Consider the following 18182-nt stretch of genomic DNA (forward strand, 5'->3'; position numbering starts at 1 on the left):
GGTAAGACATATTAAAATGTGTAGATTTAACAACTCAGTATTGTATTGATAGATCAGTGTTTTTGGTGGTTGTTGTTATTCCTCACATTAGAATCACCTGAATAATTCTTTAGAGACACTTGTGCCTAGGTCTGTCTCTGACCTATTAAGTCAAACTCTCTAAAGGGTGACCATGAGCATCTTTGGTTTTTGCTTCCAGAGGGGAGTGGATTCATGCCTTTTGCGTTCTGCATGGATAGTTTCATGTTTCATAGCTCCTGGAGTGTGCTGTTTATCGGTGGAGTTACATTCACTCAGTTGAACTACAGGAAACTAATTCCTGAGTGCCTTCAGCAGATACTTTAAGGGTCTGCTGTGTATCAGGCATGATTCCCAGCATCTACTGGGGAGAGACTTGATCCCCTCCTTCTGGAGTTTATGCTTTTTGTTTTGGGCAAAAGATTGAGTCTTCTCAAAGTCTAAATGCACCATTAACAGGATCATCTCATTTCATTGAGAGATTTAACCTGATTCTTAGATCTGGGCTAGGTTTTCACAGTGCTTGATGCTTTTTCTGATTTGTGGATTTGGTTTCTCTTTAACTACATTCCACATTTAGATTAGTTGACTATTTTCAGCAGGCGAGTCCTACCAGCACTCCCTTCAGAGTGATCTGTGGTTATTCAACCAAGGAATTATTTTTGTTTGTTTGCCTATTATGATGAAAGAAACAATACATTGCTTTTCTTTTTTCTAGAACAGTAACCTTCAAATTTAAAATCAAACAGCATTTCTTGTTTGAGGGAGAAAAAGTGTTTAACACTGTGAAAGAAGTAATAGCTAAGCAATTAGTATCAATTAAACCGTAGTGAACCCATCATTTAAGAATGAAAGATTTAAAATTATTCAGGTATTTTGACCTGTTCTGCTTCAAATAGAGTATAAATGTCACAATCCCCTTTTGCTTCCTCATACCAGTCCCTTCCCCACCCCCCAAATATGATTTAAAATCTTGATATATAGAGCACGAGCATCAGGAATAAAAGGCACATTCAATTAGGGAGAGACTCTTTACTGACCTAAATAACAGTTCATTCATGAGATAATGTGACCTGCAGTCAGAGAGAAAAATCTGTTGCTTGAGCTGGGATAAACCTGGCATAGTACAAACCCTCCGGTTGTCAGGGAATCATCTAAAATTAGACCAGGTAGAAAAATACTGCACAAGCTTTGCAGGCCCAGTCTCCATTTCAGGAATGTTTCTTTCTCAAGATATGTGTGTCATTTGTCACCTAGACTATCCCTGGTAATCCTGTAATGCACATCTCTATTAGTGTGAAGTGCTTGCTATCGAACTGAAGTTCGTTGCTATCAAAGGAATCAAGAAGTTCAAGCAGTTAAGCAATTTATGTATCTTAAGGGTGAGTTTCCTTTGATAACTTAAGGAGCTCACCTTTTGTTAAACAAGGTCTCCTCTTTGGAGAGGTGGTCAATGTATCTTGGGATTTTCTGGTGGCCACGAGTTTGACGATGATTGCCATGATCAAAACATTAATACCTGTTCTAGAAATTATTGCATAGTGTTGTGTATGCAAGTATTTGTCTTACAGTGATGCATATTCAAAAATGTGAGATTATCATCTTGTTTCCTCAGATTTCTTTCAGTAGATCTGATGGTAAATTATTGAACTGCTAAAGGGAAATTCCTTACTACTGAAATGATCTCAGATTCTTTTTGGAAAGAGAAGGGTAGAAATAAGTACAATACACAAATTAGTTTGCTATCCACTGAACCATCTAGTATAATGGTTAGAGGTTTCTTGGATCATTGGCATCGTAAGGAGCTCCAGTCACTGTTTTTGATTTATCCATGTCAGAATGAGGCGGGGAAAAAAACCCACAAGGATGTGGTTTTCCTCTTTGAACCAATAGGGAAAAACTTAAATCTAAAATATGAAGTTCAGACTTTATTCCTTCAAAGCATGTTTATAGAGCTTCAGTGAACAAGACAGACAGACCCCACCCCCTACCCTTGTGGGTGTGCACTCTAGTGAGGCATGCAGATGCTATAAATAAAACAACTTACTTAGAAGGTGCTATGGTCAGGGTCGGGGATAGGAACAGAGCAGGGCAAAGAGAACTAGGAGCTCCAGATTTGGAGGGCCCCAGGGAAGGTTGCGGTTTTAAATAGGACATCAGGGTGGGCTTTATCCAGAAGGAGCAATTGAAAGAAAAGCAGGAAGCCGCTGGTTTGGCCACATGCTTATGCAGGGTAGAGCAGTCCAGGCAGAAGGCAGTTGCACTGGAAGTGCCCCGTAAAGCTGGAGTGCACCTGACATGTTGGAGGAACCCTAAGGCCATTGTGGCTGCTGAGAGGGCTTGGAGAGGAGGAAAAAGGAAATCAGGCCACAGGAAGTGCAGTCCCGGCCACACAGGGCCTTGTCAGCAGTTAGGTTTTCCATGACACTGGGAGTAAAGCTTTGAAGGGATTTGAGCAGAATGAGCTGGCTTCATTATGTGTCTTGACATTCATCAGGTGTTTGATAACTACTTTTTCTTTTTCCTTAAATTTCGTATCTTTTCTGGAACCACACCATTTTTTTTTTCCTTCTCTGAAAATTGTAACAGCAATAGCTCATACTTGCTATGGTGGGTATGCTGCCAATCACTGTGCATTGATTAACCATGTGACCCTTCACAGCCACTTTAAACAGTACATGTTACCACCTTCGTTTTATAGGCGAGGGCACGGAGACTCGGAGAGCATAAATGACTCACCTGAGGACCTTGGGTCACTCAAGGGAAGAGTCAGTATTTGAGCCGAGGCAGTGGGCTCTTAACTCTTAACCACAGTAGTGAAACACTCATGCCGTCCCACCCTAAGACTTTCCCAGACCCCCATGAGCATCTCACTCATCAGCCTCAGGCCCTTTAACTCTTCCACTTCACATACGTAGTTGCCCAAAGGATGATACTGTGTCAGCTGGGGTGTGCATATGGGTTGCACTGTGTGGATTGAGGTGTGTCTGTCGGGGATAAGGAGGAGAAGTGGTTGCTGCTTGTTGGGGACTCATCTGTAGGACTTACCAATTACCATCTCCCAATTACAGCATGGTTTCCTATGTGCCAGGATGTGGGGGGAGCTAAGAGACTTGCATGTGTATATCGAAGCAAGAACCCCAGCTCCTGCTGCATCTCCTCCCTCCCCGCTGAGACCGCTGGTGTAGGTGCTGTCAGGGTGACACTGCTTGACTCTGTAGTTACTGTCATGTGGCATGATAGAACTCTTGCCTACAGGTAGAAATTATGATGAGGGACCTGAATTTGCAACTTGGACTTCACTCTCAATTCCCTCCATCATCCAGTTACTAGTCCTTTAATGTCACTCTAGCTTTTTTATGTCTTTTAATGATGTCATCTCATGATTTTGCTGTTGGATTTTGAAAGGAACCTCAGCTTGTAATAGAAATGTATGAAGTGAAATAAGTTCTAAGGAGGAAGCCATTATAACTTCTTAAAAGAGTACGTAAATGTGTACATATTTGACAGATTAAAAACACTGAGCTTACGTTAAGTCATGATATTGCATGGCAACAAGCATTCTGATAGCCAGTGGAAATATATTTTTGAAGTACTGGTAAAAGACAGATCCTCCATTAGGGAACTTTATTTCTGAATTTGCTAAGTAAAACTTGCCTACAAATGTGTAATATCTGTAGCACACTGCTCTTAATAATACATTGGAGCTGGCTTCCTGTTGTCCAGTGAAAATGAGAATGCTTCTAAGTGCATGTGTGGCATATATTCTACTTTTAAATAAGATTCCGCACACAAGGCAAGGACAGTACAAGCCCTTTAGAAAAAAAAAAAAACCCATACAAGACAGAGCAAATCTAAATATTGATTTAAATTGGATCATAGCTCTTTAGACAACACCTCTTAGTGCCCACTGTTGCCCAAGCAAGAAACTCTGTGTTCTGGATAGTTGTAAAAGAAACAGAACATGCTTCCCTTGTGTGTTTCAGTGGATGAAGTAGAAAGAACACATGTTGGAGTCAGATCAGGCATGAATTTAAATCTCTTTTCCTGTTTGTTTGTTCTGAGACCTTGGGCAAGTTATTTAACCTTCTAAATCCCACCTTCCCATCTGTAAAGTGAAAATGGGAATATTCAGTTTGCAAGATTTTTGAGAATTCAAACAGAACATTGAACATAGGCCACCTGATCCTGGTAGGTACTTAGTAAATATTTCCTTCACTGTTGACAAGGATCACACAGTAGGGAATGGGGGGAGGATTAAAATATGTTAACAATCTCTTAGGAAAAAATTCTGAAGCAATAGTGGGCAATTCTTACCCATTATGACAGTTATTTCACATAGTGTGGAGACAGAACCAAATTTAGACTTGTTTCCCCAAGGCCGTTGTTGAGAACCTACTGTGTGCCATGTCCGATTCCAGATGCTGAGGAAACACTGTCTGTACACTAATTGAAAGTTTATTGGGAGAGCAGACATTGACCAAATACTCACACTAATCAGACCAATAAATGTCAGATTGCAACTGTGTTAGTGCTATGAGAGAGAAGAAAATGATGTTACAACACGGCATAATAGGCAAGTTTGACCTAATCAGGGAGATCCAGAAAATCTTCCCTGAAAAGGATGGCTACAACGCCAGTATCTTAAAGGTGGGGAGGTGCCTGCAACCCTCAGTATACCATCAGGGTCCCTTGGACCCCATTTTAATTTTGGAGTTTCTTTTATGAGATGCCTTAAGGGCTTTAATGGATTGCTGTTGCATAAATTTAATCTTTCCTAGAGGTCTTTCAGGGAACAAACAGAACATTATTTGTTTAAAGGCAAAAAAAAAAACAAAAACAAAACAAAAAAAAAACCTCATTCTGTCTTAGCATTACCACTAGCTCTGTTGGACCTCTTGTACACCTAAGACACATGGTGACATCTTAGTGGTCTTTTCTGTATCTTGAAACATTTTCCTATTTCATCATCTGAGGAATTTGTTCATCCATGCTTATTAATTATTCGCAACCATACTAAAATAAACGTTAGAAAAGCAATGAGTGATGGAATCAACTCTAAGGCTGATGCAATAGTGAAGTGTTATTATATTATCCTTGAGTTTTCTTACTGCATGAGCCCACAGTTTTTTGTATCTTTCAAGCAGGTATAAGTCAGGAAATACTTTTATCTAAATTAAAAATCTTAGTTGAACAGAGTTGAGAATTGAGAATTTTCTGCCATGATGGCAAAGAAAAGGAAACTGATGAGGACCTCTCACGATTACTCCATGATTCAGAAGATAAATGCCAAAAGACAGAAGCTCTCTAGACTCTCATGATGATGGTGAAATTGATTGTGTAAGTGAAATCTCAGATTCTTCAGATGAAGATATTCCAGATGAATTTTCCTCAACTCAGGAATCATGTGAGTCAGTAATGCATTTCAAAGGATGAAAAGGAAATACAGTATTCATATCCAGTTTGTCATTCATCAGGAAGTACTTCATCATACATTTTGCAGCAAAAACCTGGAGCATTCTGTTTTTGCTAGAAGGACATGTGACAAATTCTTTCATCTTTTAAGATGTTTGTGTACTGAAAGTGTACTTCATATGATTTGTAAGTGGACAGATGCAGGTGTGTGTACAAAGGTGGTTCGAAGGAATATATGATGTAGAAATGAAAAGAATTATTGGCTTGTCACTCTAATTGATTACACTAAATCCAGAAATAAAAGTGTTTTGTAATTATTAAGCCAAGAACATGACTGTCCTTCCATCAGCAAAATTATGAGCCGTCACATGTTAAGATACTGCGTTTTGATGGTGCAACTACAGAAAAGGACCAGAAGTAATGATGAGCTAGAACCTATTAGAGCTACTTTCAAACCTGGTTAGCATTTGTAAGGTGGATATATTCCAGCTTCATTCAGGACAGTCAAAGAGCGGTTAGTTGCATTCAAAGGATGTTACCTATTCTGAGTATCTGTAGCTTCAAAGCCAGGAAAATTGGTGTAAAAATTTGGGTTTGCTGTATAAGTTATCACTAATGTATCCAGTTATGTTTGTCCTCTTGTTTTATTCTCTAAATCATTCTTTAAGTTCATTCAAAAAGTTAAAAAATAAATAAAAGAGGTCCACTGGTGATGACCCTTTTTCTTAGTATACAGTGGGTTTAGCAGGCAAAAGGAGGGAAGAGAATTTCAGGTAGAGGGAACAGCACATGCAAAGGACTCAGAGTAGGAGAGAGAGGATTTGCTTGAACTAAGTGTAGGCTCAGGTGGTGGGAATGCAGAGAGCACCAACAGTGGGGTGAGGCTGGAGAGGACACGAGCACCCATGGTCCAGGGACCTGTACACATGAGGAGGATTTCTGCCCTGGTCCTAAGAGCAAGGGAGGCCATCTGAGGGAATTAAGCAGAGGACAGGCATTGTCACACTTGGATTTTAAAAAGTGATGATGGCATTTGAGGTGATTTTGAGCCAGGCACTTGTGCATACAGGCCTGGGCCTGGCAAGAGATTTCCGGCTGGTGGTGTGGAGTTGAGGTTCATCTGCGTGTAGTTCAGGTGAACATCTTGAGCCATGAAAATCTTGAGCAAAGATGAAGTCATCTAGGGGGAGGGGTATAAGGTAAGAACATTTAAGTCACAGTGTCTGGGACCAGTAATACTTTGGGGCCTGAAGAGACAATGAACTTGTGAAGGAGATGGAGGAAGAACAGTGGCATAGAAGAAAACATGGTATCGTGTGAAGGAAGACAGAGGAGGCGAATGTTCTGGGAATGGTGTATAGCATCAGTCGCTGCTAAGGAGTCTAATAAGAGGAAGACTAAAGAACAAAAGTTTTTGAATTTAGCAACATAAAGATACTCGGTAACCTTAGTGGGAGATACTCCAGTAAAATGATGGATTGGAACCAGCCAGCTATGGAATGGAAGGTAAGGAAAAAGGGGATAGTATATAGATGACTATTTTGAGAAATTTGGCTATTTAAAGGTGGTGGAGAGTAAAGACACCGTAATATCAAATGGCCAGATAAATACAGCAGTGAACCTATTTATTTTAATCTTGTTTGTGTTTTATTTATCGAGGCTAATTCTGCTGTAATTTAAATCAGTTTTCTACCTTCATGAACGACTTAAGAGCTGCTGATCTATTTGAATTGTTGTGCTTCCTTTAGTTCCACTTGGCCTGCGTTTTGTAGCAAGCCTCCAGCTGGGACATGCACCGGTTCTTGTGAGCAAGCTCAGGGGCGTGACATTTTATTGTACCAGGCATCCAACATGTCTTATCTCAGCTTATTCTTCAGAACAACTGTATGAGGTTGGTTTCATTACCTCCATTCTACAGATGATAAAACTAAGATTCAGAGGAGGCTACTTCCCTGCCATAGTCAAACATCTAGGAAGAGGGAGAACTGGAATTCAAACCCAGGTGACTCAGGCTACACATTTCCTGATTTATCTTCGACACAAAGATAACATCATAGTTGAAATAAACTGCCTTTCACAAGAGATTTTTCAACTCAAAACCCAGATTTGGGGGCTTATTTTTATTGCTTTTATTCATACAATCTGTCAGTACACAGCCAATTCAAGATCAGCTCCCTTTCTTTCCCACTGTTGCCTCATCCAGCGTGTATCTTAACTGTCTTGCTGCTGGAAGTAGTTCTGAGAAATGAAAATAATAAAACCAGTTTATTTCCCAGAGGCTTTGGAAACACGTACAGGATTTTGTTTCTGGTGCTTCTTAAACCCACTGATTGTAATCTCAGTTCTTACCTGGGACCCCATGCAGGAACAAAACAGATCTGAATCCTTTCATATCTCACCCCTATTAAGTCCTGAGTCAATGAGGTCAAGTTGGTGACATGTTTGGACATGTATAGAAGGAAAACTGAATGGATGGAAGTCGTCATCAGCATTGTGACCATGACAAGTTGATCCCACGTTAAAATAGATATGTTGAATTGGCGGCGACAGCATGGGTTTGGAGGTTGCCTTTTGGGTTATGTCCGTAGGATTTCACAGCATGGTCAAGGGGTCCAAGATGTGGACAGCTGGATGGGCTCAGTGGCTCATGCCTGTAATCCCAGCACTTTGGGAGGCCGAGGTGGGTGGATCGTCTGAGGTTGAGACCAGCCTGACCAACGTGATGAAACCCCATCTCTACTAAAAATACAAAATCAGCCTGGCGTGGTGGCGCATGCCTATAATCCCAGATACTTGGGAGGCTGAGGCAGGAGAAGCGCTTGAACCCAGTAGGCAGAGGTTGCAGTGAGCCAAGATCACGCCATTGCACTCCAGCCTGGGCAACAAGAGAGAAACTCCATCTGGGAAAAAAAAAAAAAAAAAAGATGTAGACAGCTGAGTTGCACATTCCAAGTGAAACAGAGGAAAGTTGATGGAGGTGAGGTCAAGCAATATTCTTTTGTCGTTTTTTTCTTTAGGATCAAAGTCCCCATTTAATAGATGTTTTCAGACCATGGAAGACCCTAATTTGAGAGAATTATGTATTTTTCTCTCCTAGGGTTTTGTTCCTCCTCTTCATCTCTCTAATGTTAACTTATAGAACCTCTTTTAAGTGCATGTGACAAGTTGTTTTTTTGCCTTGAGGGAAAGATTTTGATGTCACTATGGGAGACTCAAGTCTTTGATGTTTAATTGTATTTTACCCAGATGACAATGAATGGTTGGAAATTGTTTCCTGCATGTTGCTAAGACCATGACATAGTGGAGCCTCTACAGTCTGTGCTCACTTTGTGAGGCTGGAGTGTGACCACTGGCCCCTGGGAGGCCACAGCAGCCACACCCCGTTCTTTGACAGCCTCTGTGAGCATAAGGGACTCCGGGTAACATACCAGATTCTGGGCTCTGGGACAAACCAGCATTATTGCCTGAGCTGATTTCACTCCATCTGAATTTTAAAACAAAAAGATACCGTAGGAGCACAAGAGTATCTCCCACCCCTATGGAGTCTGTAGATGGTGACGCTTAAGTTTGCTAACACCTCGGGTTCGCAGGTATCACTTGAGTTGTGGAATATCCATTTGTTACTCATTTAGGTGAATCCTGATTTCCCTTTCTTTATACATTATAAAACAGAGGTATGCTAACTGAGGATGGGAAGCAGATATCCCTGAAATATAATAAAATTGGTTTTTAAAGCAGAAAACATTTTTAATAACTATATTAAAATGTTAATATTATACTGATAACTATATTAATATCCTATTACATTATGTAAGTTATTACACAAATCATACTCTTATTATACAGCATACTAATACAAGTTACATATTTTAGAAATAGAATTATGATAAATATAAGTACTGTTAATATTATTATACCAAAATATTAACCTGTCAGATCTTAGCAATAATACTTGAATTATGAAACATTGACAAATCTGGACAGAACAGAGTGTAACACTGGCTAGTGACTCAGTGGACCTCCTGTACTGCCCTCATTGTAGAAGAAATTATCCCTTAAGCTTTGACAATTCACTTTCAAATTATGTAGCATTTTCCTCTAGGAAGACTTTTTATTACATTTTGGTGGCACTTAAGCCCTCCAGTTGCAACACCCCTTACCCTAATGGTTTCGTCTTTTCAGTTAACGATTTCTAGGAATATCAACACATTTATTTAAAGTAGAGGAATGGCAGTAGCAGCAGGGACTGAAACACGCCGGCATCTTGAGCAATAGTCACCGCAACATACAGTGGTATGAGAGTCTGGAATTTAGTTCCTATCCAGGCTTAATGAATTACTGGCTTGTGAAAGTTATAAAAATAGCCAAATTTGCTGGCACCTACTATATGTCAGGCACTGTGCCTAAAGACTTTGTGTGGACTCTTTGGTTTCAAGTGGAATGGTTTTTATATTTCACTCGACAGTGCTTCACTGGTTAGCAGTGACCATGGCATCACAGAGTGCTGATCTTACTAACGCCGACTGAGGAGAAGCCAGGTCTCCCTGGGGCGCTGATAACGTAAGGTGATGGCTGCCGGCTGGTGGCTGGGAAACCCACAAATGTCCTTCGTGTTTTACCTAGTGCTGTGAAGCAGAGTGAGGGTTTAATTCGCAATTTCCTTATGTTCATGATTTTGGTTATACATTTTTAAATAGTTTTCATACTGTTATCAAATGTAAAATAATTGAGAATATTCTTGTAATGGCCATAGAACTTGGAAGCTTGGAATTTGAAAACCTACCTTAGATAAGTGGTTTCTAGCCTCGGTGCCACGGCCCTCGAGGGGCTGTAGTTGTCAGAAGTTCTAAATCCTTGAACACATCAAGTTCTGTCTACAGGCTAAAGCATATGTGAGTCTGTGTGTCTTACAACATCTGTTCAACCTATTTCGTTGCTTTTTTGATCAGCAAAATATCAATTTCAAAGCACATTACCAAATTCAAACTAGCTTTGAGTTTATATTCTTTTGTATTTTTCTCAGTCATCGGATACCAGAAGTTCAACTATCATCCCATGAGGGGGCTAAAACATTTTTTTTTTAATATATTCTTTAGGGTTGGGAATGACTGTTCTGCTGCTCAAGGCATTTTTTTAAAACAGCCCAAGATTGGAAGTTACTTAGTGACTGTCGCTTCCAGCCTAGGTCTATTCTTAGAAAATGTGTCAGCTTATCCTAAAGAAAAATTTCATCACTGCATTGAACCCTTCCGTTTTCCAAATATCTTAGTACTGCCTTAGAAGTACCGTGGAGAAAAAGGGAAAGATTTATAGCCCATGCCTGATTGTCATTGGTTTGCCTAATTAATATTCACTATGGGATCAATTACCTGCTATTCTTTGAAATTTGCTAAAAGATGCCCTTCATTCATGTCGGCCACTGTGTGTGGACTGGTATTATTGGCAGCACTTGTGTGAGCAGAGACAGAGTAGGTGTGGTGCAAAAAATACATCCAGTGCAGCTGAGAGCATGGTGGCAATTCTGAGTGTCACAAAAGGTGTAAGTCATGTATCGCAGCTCTGAGCACATGGACACACAGCTCTATTCCAACCTCTACCTGGGAAAATATCCATTTCCTTTGTATGTACTCCCTGGTCTTGCCCAGCCATAGGAACTATGTGTTATTCTTATGTTGAAATAGCTAAAGCAAATGAATTTGGTCTCCAAATAACAAATTAGTCAAAAGTTCACTTTCAACCACTCACTGGAATGTGGGGACATATTTTCTCATAGACCTGGTTTACATGTAGGTTCCCCGTTGGGCTGCAAGAACAACCTCTTTGACTCAGAATGGAATTGAAAGATGCTTTTGATTCTCTCGTTTCCTCTTGTCACTAGGGGAAGATGCTACTCTGTCCTAATCCCCTTGGCCCTGAAAGTGAATGGTCTTGTCGCTTGTCAAGTGTGGCTTGATTGTCGTCGTCTTCCTTGGCTGGCTGAGTGGGAAAGGCATGGAGTTGCCCCACTCTGTGGCTCGTTCATTTGTAAGGGATGTTCAGGAATCATCAGAAGGCATGTTGGTATTTCTTTTACCAATAGCAAAAGCATAATGCACTCTTCCCTGCCCTTTCAGCATTCCTCTTCTATCCCTGCCCCCGTCTCTTCTAAAACAGAAAAATGAAAATGAAAGTTAATGTGAGGACTGCCCAGTAAAAAGATTATATTCTATTTTACAACCTTGTTTATTCAGTAAGGTGTGGATAGCAGTCCTGATACATAGATCATGTACGATGTGATAAAGTTTGTGAGATGCTAATTGGATTCCCAAAACCGGTATGTTGAAGGTGTTTTATTCTATCTGCAAAGAGCGCTAAGAAACTCAAAAGAAGGCTGCTGTGTAAATTAAGTGGATTAATGCTATGAACATATGTATGGACTTAAATGTCCAAGGTCTACAGTGAATGTTGGTTTAGCATTCACTTAGAGACTTGTCTTTGGGGGATAAAATGCTTGCAGCAAAGCAGGTGATGTTGAGAATGAAATGGGGGTGATCAGCCATCAGGGTTCTTAGGAAGGAAGAGTGATTCCTAAGGGATCCAGGCAAGCAGGTACTATGGAATGATGGTTGGAAACGTTGTAGGCAAGAAAAAACCATCAGTATTAGGGCAAAATACTAGTAATCTGATTAATCTCAATTAACTAAAATGTTTAATAAACTGCCAACATCAGTATCTCAGAATGAGTGAAATAAAAAGCTTTCCTTTTTCTTCCTGTTTTTGTTAGAAGTTTTTTGAAAAATGATACATCAGCATACTTTTTTAGTGTGAGAAAATACCAATTAAGAACATTAGTTTGTTTTAAGTCTCTCTTGAATTATTCAGAAGGAAAAACAAGTCAGATCCATTGTGGGTTTTTTTGTTGTTTTTTTTTTAAAGTCCAGGTAGACATGAACAAGCAGAAGTTAAAAGAGCAGATGGAATATTGATGATCATACATGGGGGGAAGCTTGTTAACAGCACTGGCCTGGTGGACAGATGCCCAGCTTAACTCAGGTCAACTTTACTCCTGCTCAAGAAAGATTATTGGAGGATAAGGAGGATACGATATGGAACTTTGTCTTAGAATTGTAAGTAATAGTCAAAGAGCCCAAATTAAGCAGCAAGCAAAAAGGGACAGAGTAAAAAGAAAAGGCATTTGCTATGGGGGTGCATTAGCATTGCAAGGACGTAGTCTTGATATGTTATACCACAAGAGCTGGATAAATGTGGCCTGAGGGCTTTAAATGCGCACTGCTAACTTTAATATCTGTGGACAGATCCAGATCCAGGGCTACTTGTCAGTGCTCGAATGTTTGTTCAGGTGAAAGCCTCTAAGAATGCTTTACAGCCCAGAATTAAGTACTGATTGCTAACTCAAATTCCCCTTGTTACCACTGTAACACATAGCACCTAGCATTGCCTTTTTAAAACAATGCTGGCTGTAGGTGAAATTGTATGTTTAACCTCTCCTTTGGTGCATCCTAAAATGATGTGGATTCATTAAGTAAAAGTTAGTCGAAGAAGCCTTGGGTGGATCTATGGACTTAGGTGTGTTTTTAGCTTCCTTAGCCTTAGGAAAATTTAAATCACCTGGTTTGAGCTCTGCACATCAAGGCTTTGGTAGTCAGTAGTATAATTTTAGGCTTACAAGGGATTGACTGTAGGGGAACTTGTCTTGCAGATGTAACTTGGTTATTGATAACACGTAACTTTTGAAAAAAGCAGGTTACAACAAACTAGAGAGGTTATGAACGAAGTATTGGACTTGTCGATAATACCTGGCTTTGAGTTCTTGCTCTGTCATTGACTGCTTAGTAACCTTAGGCAAGTCACTTTATTTTTCTGGGCTTCAGTTTCCTCCCCTATAAAATGGTGATTTCCCAAGTCCTTTGCCGTTTGGGAAACCATTAACTCTGAGACAAGTTAATGTCTCCATGGTGATAGTAGTTCACATAGTGCCGAGGGTTATCATTATAAATACCAGATTTTCAGTGTACAGAGGAGTTGTAAGAACAAAGTGTGTACTTTGGGAGGAATGTGTGCCAACACCGGAACAAACCCCAGCAAAAGGCTTTGAGTGTGCGTGCTTTTATAATGACTACCGTTGCCAGTCGTTTCTCTCTTAAAGCCAAGTACAGGGAAAGGGAGGAAACACGACTCTGGAAACATCTGAAATAATCCCAAGTGGGTCAGTTCTGATGAGTCCTGTGCTCTGAAGGTATTGTAAGGCTTTTATAACCGGAGACTTGATGCCCTAAGTGTGATCAAAATACCAGAAGTAATGAGGTCAATGTGTTGGCGTTAGAAACTTCTGTCTTCCAAATACTGAGCCTTGAATATGTATGCTTTTGTCTTCTGGAAAATGATGCAAATCCTCTGAGCTTTGTAAAAATACCTATTATTAGTTTTATCAGCAAAATTTAAAGTTGAAACCAGAAAGCAATTAGGTTGAAACTTAGCGTTTATCGTTGTGTGAAACATTTCATCGCCCTGTAAGTGAGATACATTGAAGTACGGGGGTGAGCCTCTTGACAGATGAATTATGAACAATTCACCTATAATCAAAACCATACAGTGCACATAAACATAAAATTAATTTCACTTTTATGGACTCTAGTCCCACAGCTTGAGAAATTGTTATGCAAGTAGAAGAAAAATATGTAGGACAAAGACGGTAGTCTGACTTTCAAACTGCTACATCAGGATTTAGACATACGGTAACATCTGTAAAAGCATATTAGGAGTTTTGCAACTAAAGCCCAAAGTAATCCTTGAGAAAGGCATACCAAAGGGAATGCAAAATAGAAATGAGAGCTGGGAAGTGACCTGCGTAGGTAGGCTGCAGCAGACCATTTGCTGCTGGTTTGAGATAATTCCCTCCGACTGTTCGTGTTTCATCCATTTCGTTTTGAATGCTTTCCCTTGGAGGACAATTCCATAGTCTAATATATACAGATACTTGAGAGTTTCCTTAAGACATTCAGTCTATTTAAAAAAAAAAAAAAATCCTCTTCCAGTTGCTGTGTAATTGTTCTTCTTTGTATTATCCTGAAGGAAGTGTTGGGGGTAATGTATGCAATGTGATGGGAAATCGAGTTCAACATTTCTCTCTTGGGTGCTACAGATTTCACCTTTCATAAACTTATGCTTTGCTCAGAGAAAATGATTACCAAGGGAAGGGAATGAATTCACTGCTTTTCCAGAGCTGAACGAGTTCTACCTATAATAACAGGTGCCCATAGAGAATAACACAATCCCAAGTCGAAATAGTCCTTAAATGTGTTTTTCCTTGGCCTCATTTTACTGCTTGACCCATTTCTAGAGTCACTGGTTTCATTCATCCAGAACCTTGTTCATCTCCAAATTCTCTACCTTCCAAAATCTATCCATACTCCCAACAAACTAACTACTCAGAAAAGCTAGGTAGGGATGTAACACTGGACTTATTTAAAAGCGTAATGGGTGAATGAATAATTATGTCAGATTACAAAAAGGTGGGCGGTTCTTTCTCTTCATGCACGGCTTGCAGAAAATATAAAAGAATCCGAGGCTGCCACTCTGTATTCTCTTACCTATTATGTATTCTTGGCCTGTGCAAGAAAAGACTCTAAACCTTTGGCTGCCCAGGGGATGCTGTCTGGGAGTGATGGCGCTGTTGGGTACGTCCATTGCTTTGTTTTGGAGAATCATGCTGCTCCCTTCTTCAGCATAATGTGATGTGATTAAAGAATTAAGCAAATGCTGTTGGACTCAAAGAGATTTGTTTTACAATTGATAAGTCACTTGAGCAGCTCACATTTTCTATTGCTATTTGGAGTCGGTGTGTACAGTTGGGGTGTGTTGGGGTGTATCTTCTTCATGTACTGAAAGTATAAACGTACTTACTCCTCTGTTTTACTCTTACTCCCTACCCTCTCTGGAGTTTTAAGGGGATTCCTTACATTTATTTGGCCTGGAAGTAAAACTGAAAACATTCTCAAACTTGCTGAGAGTGACAAGAGAGGGGTATCTTCGAAAATGACTAAATTTCATACGTTTTTAGTACTTAACCTGAACTAAAGTCCTCTCACCTAAATGAACTCTTATTCAAAAATAACTTTATGTTCCCATCTGTAGACCTTGGTTTTAGCAGATACCCAGCTTTTAGGTTGAAGTACAGCTATCACCTCAACAAAAACGTGCAGAAAACGCAGACGGCCCTTGGTATGGTTTGGCTCTGTGTCCCCACCCAAATCTTGCCTTGAATTGTAATAATCCCTGCGTGTCAAGGGTGGGACCAGGTGAAGATGATTGAATTATGGGGTATCGGGGATTTCCCCCATGCTGCTGTTGAGATAGTTCTCAGGAGATGTGATGGTTTTATAAGGGGCTTCCTCCTTCACGTGGCACTCATTCTCACTCCTGCCTCCCTATGAAGAGGTTCCTTCCACCATGATTGTAAGTTTCCTGAGGCTTCCGCAGTGATGCAGAACTGTAAGTCAATTAAACCTCTTTTCTTTATAAATTACTCAGTCTTAGGTATTTCTTCATAGCAGTGTGAGAATGAACGAATACAGCTCCCACCCCCACCCCCACCCCCCCGCCCCCGCCTGTTTTTAGGCCATGGAATCTAGTAATTCAAGATGGAAAGAGAAGTTGTCACTCAACTTTTCCTCTTGCGTCAGCTTCTGCCATCACCTGGCAGTGTCATCACATATGATCAGAGTTACCACAGTACGGTGCAAACAGCAATAGCATTTAGTAATAAAAAAGCAAGATGACTTTGGGATTTGTTAGCTGCTGACCATTTTTACTACTTATAGCGCTAAGAAAAAATGAAACTGAACCATCCAGATTATAAACTGTTGTGAATTGCTCTCCAGTTTGTGTATATTTTAGCCATATTTATGAGAGTCAGTAAGGTAGTGAGGAAAGAGCTTTGCACTTAACAGATACTAGTTCAAATGCTGATTTTGCTACTGAGGGTCACCTTGAGCAAATCATTTAACCTCTCACAACCTCAATTTCTTCATTTTAAAAAGGGAAATAACAGAGGTTTATTGTGAGAATTAAGTGAGGTCATATAAAAGATCCAAGTAGAGACCCCATTAATGTTAGTTCCCCTTGCTTTTTCTTTGTTTAAATGAACTGTATTTTTACAAGTCTTTTAAAGTCATGAGTGGATAATTTTTTAGTAAGTGTCTAGTTCCTGGACCATGCTAGGTTCTCAGTAAACATTCATGGAATGAGCAGATGGGCGAGTACATATGTTTAGTGGGATGTGGCTATTATTAGTCCCTTTATTAAGACTAGGAACATGCAGTTTACAGTTTACCTGTGATTGCTCAGAAAATGGATTCACTGACTACCTGGACATCTATAAAAATCAGTAGACTTTGTAAATTTCAGGCAAAGCCAGTGTTAGACATGAAGGTTTCTGTCTACATTAACCATTACCTTCATCTCTACCAGACACTCATTCTGTGAGAATATAACTGGTGCATGACCCTGACTTGGATATTGAAGGGCATTTTCCTTGTGTATTGTAGAGAGAACCTCATCTGGGTGGTTAATTTAAGACTTCTGTGATAAGCCCCTCTTCCGGAGGTGGAGGAGGATGCTGGACGGGCTTTGCAGGGACAGTCTTTAATTTCAGTCAGTCCTAATAGTCACTTAATGAAAAGAAAATTGTATGAACTACAAGTTGATCCAAGTCTGTTGGCATTAGAATTAAGTTGAGCCAGCTGCCAGTTTCTGGAGGCAGGCTAGGGCTGTCTGTCTCAGCCTCCTCCCGTTTTTACTTTCTGAGTAGGCCCAGTGAGATGAATTAGCCTGGTGTTCCTTTGAAAAGCAGGTGTGGGTTGAATTTCTCAGATGTTGCTTCTAGCATCCATTTCATAGAAATCAAACTTAGAAAAAAAAATTCTTTAAATGGTGCTTATTGGGGGATGGGGGCAATTCCAGCCTTATAATAAATTCATTAGTGAAGTGAAGACTCACTCATGGACATTGTTTCTAACAGATAAGGACTTTTATAAAATGGGACGTGTTCTTAAGTTAATAGTATCAGCTAGAAAGTAAGATTTTTTTGAAGAAGCTTTTACAAAGGGATTTTCTGTTACCCAGGTTGGCAAAAAGACCAGCCTAGGGGGAAGGAAAAAAGAAGCCTTCAGGAGTTGGTGTCTAAATCCCAGTCTCATAATTGAAAGGGTGCTTCTTGAAAACTCAAGTTTAACATCCAAGTTCTCTAAGTCATACCTGGGACAATTCAGGTTTGAAAAAACTGACTAAACAACCAGGGAAAGAGCATTCCTGTTCCCGATAGAATATTTTTCCCAGGAAAGATGGAAATTCTATTTGAGGAGCCTGCTTCACTGTTTTGGCACTGAGGGATCAGATACCAGCCAGAACCTGGAAGAATTGAGATAGAAAAAAATTAAAAATAGGAGATTTCATTAAATTGACGTGTTGGAACCTCTGGAAGGGTTCTCATGGGAGATGGATTTAGAAATAGATGAAAATTTGTACAAGGAGGTTTTGACCGATTTGTTTTTACTCTGGCATACTTGACACATTCTTTTGCCCACTCTTGTGAATAAGTATTGGCAAAGGGTTGCTAGTGTGTATCAGCTGGGCTTCCTTAATATTCCTTCCCTTAAGAAAGAAAGATTTTCAGGACACATTCGTCACTTAGGGATGCATTTTCCCCAGACTCTGATGTCCCCATTATATTGGTGCTGTCTTCCATGCAT

General features: G+C 40.0%; 1 protein-coding gene and 1 pseudogene across 16 annotated transcripts in view; both read left to right on the forward strand.

The window, feature by feature from the left end:
- The window catches only part of LOC126962001 (uncharacterized), a 53032-nt pseudogene extending 44673 nt beyond the window's left edge, over positions 1 to 8359 (forward strand). Inside the window, exon 1 of the transcript XR_007728558.1 lies at positions 1 to 8359. This exon is cut by the window's left edge and continues 44673 nt beyond it. The product of XR_007728558.1 is annotated as an uncharacterized LOC126962001 (transcript).
- CELF2 (CUGBP Elav-like family member 2) overlaps positions 1 to 18182 on the forward strand; it is an 866203-nt gene that overhangs the window by 594250 nt on the left and 253771 nt on the right. The window lies entirely within an intron of this gene.

The sequence above is a fragment of the Macaca thibetana genome, chromosome 9, assembly GCF_024542745.1.
Source record: "Macaca thibetana thibetana isolate TM-01 chromosome 9, ASM2454274v1, whole genome shotgun sequence".
Classification (NCBI taxonomy): domain Eukaryota; kingdom Metazoa; phylum Chordata; class Mammalia; order Primates; family Cercopithecidae; genus Macaca; species Macaca thibetana.